We start from the raw sequence: 6,794 nt of genomic DNA on the forward strand, positions 1-6,794 counted from the left end.
CCAAATCAAATATCTAAACAAGAGCAGAGTAACCTCACATGTAAGGTTCTGGGTCTGCCATGTACCTATTAAAGAGGTGACAGATGGAAATTGACGTATTGAAAAACCCAAGAATAGCCGGGCGGTGGTGGTGCACACCTTTAATCCCAGCACTCAGGAGGCAGAACCATGCGTAACTCTGTGAGTTCGAGGCCAGCCTGTAACACCCAATTCTGTGTTACCCCCTTGGTACAGTTCGCGCGCCACTGTACCATACTCGAGTCGGACAAGGGCCTGGAGATTGAAAAAACACACAAAGAGACCTGGGTCATTCGAAAGGATATCAGCCGAATGCCGTTTATTTAGCCTTGGGGAAAATCTTATATACCCCACTCCTGCCCTAGGAATTCCACCCAGGCAGGTGGGAAATTACCATACCAACAATAGAGTCAACAATGCCCTACAGCTAATCACCAGGTGGGGCAGAGGGAGCACAGGAACAAACAGGATGCTTAGTCATCTGACCAGAAACTGTCCTCAAGATGAGCCCCAGGGACAAGGGCAGACCCGGGCCCTACACCAGACTGGTCTACAAGAAAAAGTTTCATGACAGTCTCCAGCCTAGGAATATAGGAGTAGACTCATGAGCTTTCTCAGCAGCCAAGGGATTAGCTATTGACAATAGCAGTCCTTGCTTATACTGGCAGCTCCAGCTGCAACCAAAGGTTAATTTCTAATACAATGGCTCTCTGCAACTAGGGTTAGTTTTTACAACAATTCCCCTGCCACTCGTAACTGACAACTGCCATGAACCAAAATTAACTTTTAATAGAAGTCTGTACATGACATCCAAACTGTCCTGTAAAGTTTAACTAAAAGCCCTTCATGTCTTTCCATTTTGCATTGTTTAGTACACCTCCCTGCTATGTGAAACTGGTTGTGCCAGAAAGAGTTGTAGCATCTCTGTAAACACTGTTAACTATGAAGACAATCTGCAAGCTTGTGTAAACACAACTTAGCTAAAACCTTGTTATTGGAAACTGTAAATCTTAAAATGCTTAGCCTCAAAATTGTAAAGTTTCCTTGTTCATGCCTAATGCGTACTCCTTGCTATTAAAAGGAAGCCAGAGCCCACCTCTATCACCACAGTTTCAGAAGCCTGAACTCTGCGTCCCAGTGCCAAGCGTTTGTACCCCGCGGTGATTTTCTTTTAATTTTTCTTTTTCTGAACAAAGTTTGTTTCTGGTTTCACAGACTACAGAGGTGTCCCCATTTTGGCACTCTTGGTCTCAACATTTTTGGAGGTTCCACTGAGATCTGTGCAATTCTCATTCTGGGGATATCCCAGTCTCTGGCAAACTTTATTCTACTGGTTTTGACCAACTAGTATATTTTCTTGGGATTTCAATCTGGTGTCCAGAAAAACTGGGGCTTAACAGAGATCTAGAGGATGCACTTCTAATCAATGAGCTGGAGGAAAATGGGCGACACCTTGATACCTCCTCTGGCTGCCGAGTTGTTCTTATGCAGTCCTTTGAGAGAGACAGAAAAGGGACCATGTGGCCCATCGAGCAGCATCCCCTCCCAGCCTTCGTGTCTGCTGGTTTTTCATCTCGCCATATTCGTTTTCTTGTTGCCCTGTTTGTTTTCAGTTTCCTTGTTGTGCTTATTTGTGAATTAATCTCCACTATGGGAAAAACATCTTCTAAGCCTAGAGCTTCCCTGGACCTCATTCTTTCTCATTTTGGGGACATCAAGGATGCTGCTGCAGTCTCCACCACCCATGTGATGCAGAAGTGACTTAAGGTCTTCTGTTCACTAGAATGGCCAGCCTTTCAGGCTGGCTGGCCGCCTGAAGATTCCTTTGATCTTAAACTTATTCCAGGACATTGTTTTCAGCCACTCAAGTCACTCGGACCAGGTTCCTACACTCTGGCCTGGCACTACCTCCTGGTCTACCCCCAGTCCTGGCTGCAACCTCTTATTCTTTCCCCAGGAAATGAAAATGCCATTTCTCCCAAGGAAATCAAAGGAAAAACCCAGCAGTTCTGATACTCCTGCAGTCTTGCCTATATCTCCCGGTCCAGAACTGGACAAGCCTCCCCCTCCCTGTAACTCTCAGCCTCATAGATGGAACCCCCACCTGTGGAGTAAATCACAGCCGTGACTCTCCTGCCTCACCTTCTGCTTCCCCACAGACCATGTTCTCCTCCTCTTTTCCTTCCCACTGCCCACCCCGAGCTGAACCCACGATATACTCATTCAGGAAAGTCATGGATGGTGGCCTCTATTGCTCTTCTTCTCCACACCGTGGGACCCCTTTATGAGAAGAGAACCCCTGCCTAGCTTACTTTCCCTTGACCACAAGTGACTTATATAATTGGAAGCTCCACCCCCTTCCTTTACTATGAAGCCACGAGGGCTAATAGCTCTTCTCAATCCTGTCTTGTTTGCTCATCATCCCACCTGGGATGAATGTCAACAACTCTTATAGATCCCATTTACCACTGAGGAGAGGGGATAGAATACCACGAGAATGCCGAAGCAGGTTCTAGGGTGAGATGGTAGCCCCACGGATGATGAGATTATTAACAATGCCTTCTCCACCTGCCAACCTGAGGAGGAATGTGATTATAATGCCATCAGCGGTAGAGAGAAGCTAAATGTCTATTACCAGATTCTTATGGGTGGTTTCTGGGCAGCTGTTAAGACGGCCCACAAATTTGTCTAAGCTAAGTCAGGAAGTGCAGGAAAAGTCTGAATCACCAGAAGCATTTTGTAAAAACTTTTTGGAAGATTATTGCATCTACACACCATTAAACCCGGAGGCTCCAGAGAATCAAACAACCCAGATATCAAAAGAAAACTTTAACAGTTCAATGGATGTGAAGGTAAAAAGTTTGTCTGGATTGATTGCTATGGTCACCAAAGTTTATAACAACAGAGAGGCACATAGGCAAACTCAGGGGCTGGCTAAAGTCTTACCAGCAGATAAGAACCAGGAGACCAATGAACATAGGAAATGTAGACCATACCAAGTAGCCAACGGGTGGGGAGATAAGGGTTGTGAGCACCCCCAAAAGAGTCAGTGTGCATATTGCAAGGAAATGGGCCACTGGAAGAAGGAATGTACCCAGAGGAAGGGAGGACAAAAGGAACTTGGAGATGGCCGAAAGGTCCTTGAGTTGGCAGGCCCAGGCAACCGAAGAGGGTGGGTTTGAAGCTCTTCTCAAGTCCTGGGTAACCGTACAAGTGGAGGGGAAACCTGTTGATTCTTTTAGTGTACATTGATCCTCATCATTTGGTGTTAAAAACTCCAGCAGGACCTCTATCAGACAAACAAACAGGTTCAATGGGCAACAGGGATGGCCCTACATCCATGAACCACAAAACAAACTGTGGACTTGGGAAGGAAAAATGTTACGCATTCCTTCATAGCTATCCCTGAATGCTCCTACCCCCTCCTGGGAAGAGACTTACTGGTCAAGATGAAAGCCCAAATTCATTTCACTGGGAAGGGGATGATGATCTCCTCATGGCTCAAAGTCTATGCCTTATGCTTGTATCTAGAAGAATAACAGGCTTTTCCCACAGACAGTCAGGAGACACTGTATGAACATACAATCACTGCCTCACAAACCACGGAAGTCCTTCACATGCAGCACACTTGGCCCTCGAACACCACTTTCGCTTTCTCTTCTGTCCTTGTCCTCACTGCAGACTCCCTCACAGACTGAGAACAACCAACAGTTTCTGCCCTGGCCACTCTCTGGGATTGCCTGAAGGTTCTCTTGCTTTATGGGAAGTCCCGGCGGCTCTTCTGAATGTGGACTTTTGGAGGTTTTCTCTCCACTTTTCTCCCTTGAAAACCTGGTTATGGAACCACCAGTTAAGAGACATTGGGTGGTGGCTGGTCTCTTAATTCATGGGAAGGCTTTGGCCATTCGACTGTGGTTGAATTCCCTTTCGCTTCTGGGACTGGAACATTCTCCTCGGATGACGGCTATTTCCACTAGCTTGACTCTTTCCTCTATACCCCTGTCACGGGCAACCTTGAGCAAAAGATGTCCTTCTTCTCATTGGAGGCCCCTCCACTGCATTCTGAATTCTCAACAGGGGATGCAAGGAAGCCACCATATACGCCTTCCTGTTTCTTGTACCCCAAGGTATCTTGCCCCATTGAGTCTGTCTATCCTTGGAAGATATTCAGCCCTATGCCCCTATGGAGGCTGGAACCAGGCCCACAGCAATGTTACCTGTCCCCAAATCTTCCCTTCAGCGTGACCTATGATTGCCTCCCACCAACAGCTACTCCTCACCAACCCTTTCAGCTTCCCTGTCAGTGTGGGCTCCAAGGCCACCACTCAACCTTGGGGTGCTACTCCACATACATATTTGTTCCTAATTAGAAAGGTGGCTAATGAGTCCAGTCCTGATTCCCCTTATTTTGAGCAGGTAGACAATTGGCTATGCAGCTTCAAACCCATTACAATTGGTACTCTATGTTAAAGGCCGTTCTTGAACCCCAGTTTTCTTCCAGTGGTGCTCAGCCTGTGATAATGCAGCAGAGACCCAAACCCATACAAATTTGCAATTTGGACTTAATGTTACCCTCAACATGCTTACTTATCCTGTCTCACAATACATGATTGGCCTGCATGCCTATCACCAACAAGTGTCTGACGTAGCCTGCAAGGCCCTCAAACTTTGCCCAGGACACTGTAGGCTATTTCCACAAGCTTGTCCAGCAGGCTGTGAAACCATTTCCTGAATTTTTGACCTGTGTCACCAATGCTGTTGAAAAGCGCATCCCATCTGGCCCTATCTATAATAATATCCTTATTAAACAGCTAGCCTGGGAGCGCTCAACACCTTCACCTGTAATGCCATCACACCTGTTAGAAATGAGGGTATGTATTCATATGTGGGTCTTAGCCACCCATGACACTGACACACAGAACTGGCCCATTTTCGCCCTTATGGCTTCCATCAATGTCTTGGTTAATGCCAAACTTGACAAGGGTGATAATTCGTCCCACCAGACCATACTTGCTGGGAATGTCAGTCTGGCCACATATGTAGAGACTGTCCCAGGGTTTGTCCAAAGACCAAAGCCCTAACGAGACTGTCGAAGCTCCCAACAACAGCCTTTAAACTCCAAATGGAGCAACTCTCAGCCTAGAAAGTAATATGAAATGATGAACAAACACTGGGCTTCCCTTCCCCAGGGAAATGCCACTCCTTTTAGTGCATAACCAAACCAAACCAGTATGGGTGTCGAGTCGAGATATACAGTTAGCCACAGGCCAGGAAAAAGGAAAACACCCCAGACTACTCCTCGCTACCACACCTATAGCCAGTTGCCACATTTGCTGAAGATGTTTGGGCTCTTGTACTGTCTCCCCAATACTCATGCCAGGAGCCACAACGGCTCTTTCTTCTCCCAGTTTATATACCACAAAAATTTCACTGGGGCTCCCCTTTGCCACCCCTGTAAAGGTTGTTAGTATCACTGGCCTCTGATTTAAGCTGTCTGAAGCTCTTTACTTTGATATGCGTCCAGAAAACTCTACAGGCTACGTCCCATTATACTGGCACACCATGGGTGACTTTCTGGGCAATTACTCTCAAGGTACCACGTGGGGCTTAAATATAACTATGCTCTTGTAGTGGCATTTCAGTTGCATTTTAATAAATAAAGACTGCCTGAAGATATGAGAGTAAAATAGTCCCACTGGTCAGTCTTACAGACAAGGTTATGGTAACATGTACCTTTAATCCCAGTAGCCACACTTGTTGCCATAGAAATCAGGTGGTTCATGCCTTTAATCACAGCCCTAGAGAGGAATATAAGATGTAGGAGACTGCTCTCAGACACAGTCTCATTCTTGCAACAGCCAGTGCAGCCTGGATAGCAGAGACTGGCGGGGGAGGTGGGGAGGAGGGGTGGGGGGTTGCTGGGATTGAGACACAGAGGCTTCTTTTCAGGTGGAAGAACAGCAACCTTTAGTTTGCTCAGTAACCTTTTATACCTCTACTGTTCCTGCGGAGACCCATGGGCCAGAAAGAACACAAACATCCCTGTCAATTACAGACCACAAGGCCTTTCCGCTGTCAGTCAGGGGAAGTGAGGGCAGCTGGATCACAACACATTCTGAGATTCTGGGAGGCAGGATTGCCATTGCAGACTGTGGTCGAGGTAAGAGCCAGTGGCTGGCTGTTTTGCTTTTTGGATCTTCAGGTTGAACACCATTTTCTGATCCTGAGTTTTTATTAATCATGCATCATGCTCTCCACGGAAACCAATCACTGTAATGGCACAGACCATGCACAGTGTCCTTTTGACCCTCTCTGCCAAAGGTTAGTCAATTTTAACTACTCTATAAAAATTGAACTGCCCATATTCTGGGATCATTGTATTTCTCATATCAGCCATTTGTTTTTAGGAGGAAAAGGGAATTTATTCATTTGGAGGAGAGCACCCTGGGATAATAATTCGGTGAGCCCTAACAAACTTTCCTGTAGAAATCCCGCTCAGGTCAATAGGCCTATGTTTGACAACTGGTCCCTCTGTGGAAATCATGCTTCCATGGACTGTAGACCTCTCCTATTCTTATAAGGAGGCAATTACCATAATGGTACAACATACCCAAACTTACGGGACACAATGAAAGCAGGGTTAAGAAGAAAGTTCATAGCACTAAATACCTGCTTAAAGAAGCTGGGAAAAATCCCACACTAGTGAATTAACAGAACATTTGAAAGCTCTAGAAGAAATAAAAGCAAACTCACCCACATAATCAAATTGAGAGCTG

Source organism: Arvicola amphibius, chromosome 8 (genome assembly GCF_903992535.2).
Source record: "Arvicola amphibius chromosome 8, mArvAmp1.2, whole genome shotgun sequence".
Classification (NCBI taxonomy): Eukaryota; Metazoa; Chordata; class Mammalia; order Rodentia; family Cricetidae; genus Arvicola; species Arvicola amphibius.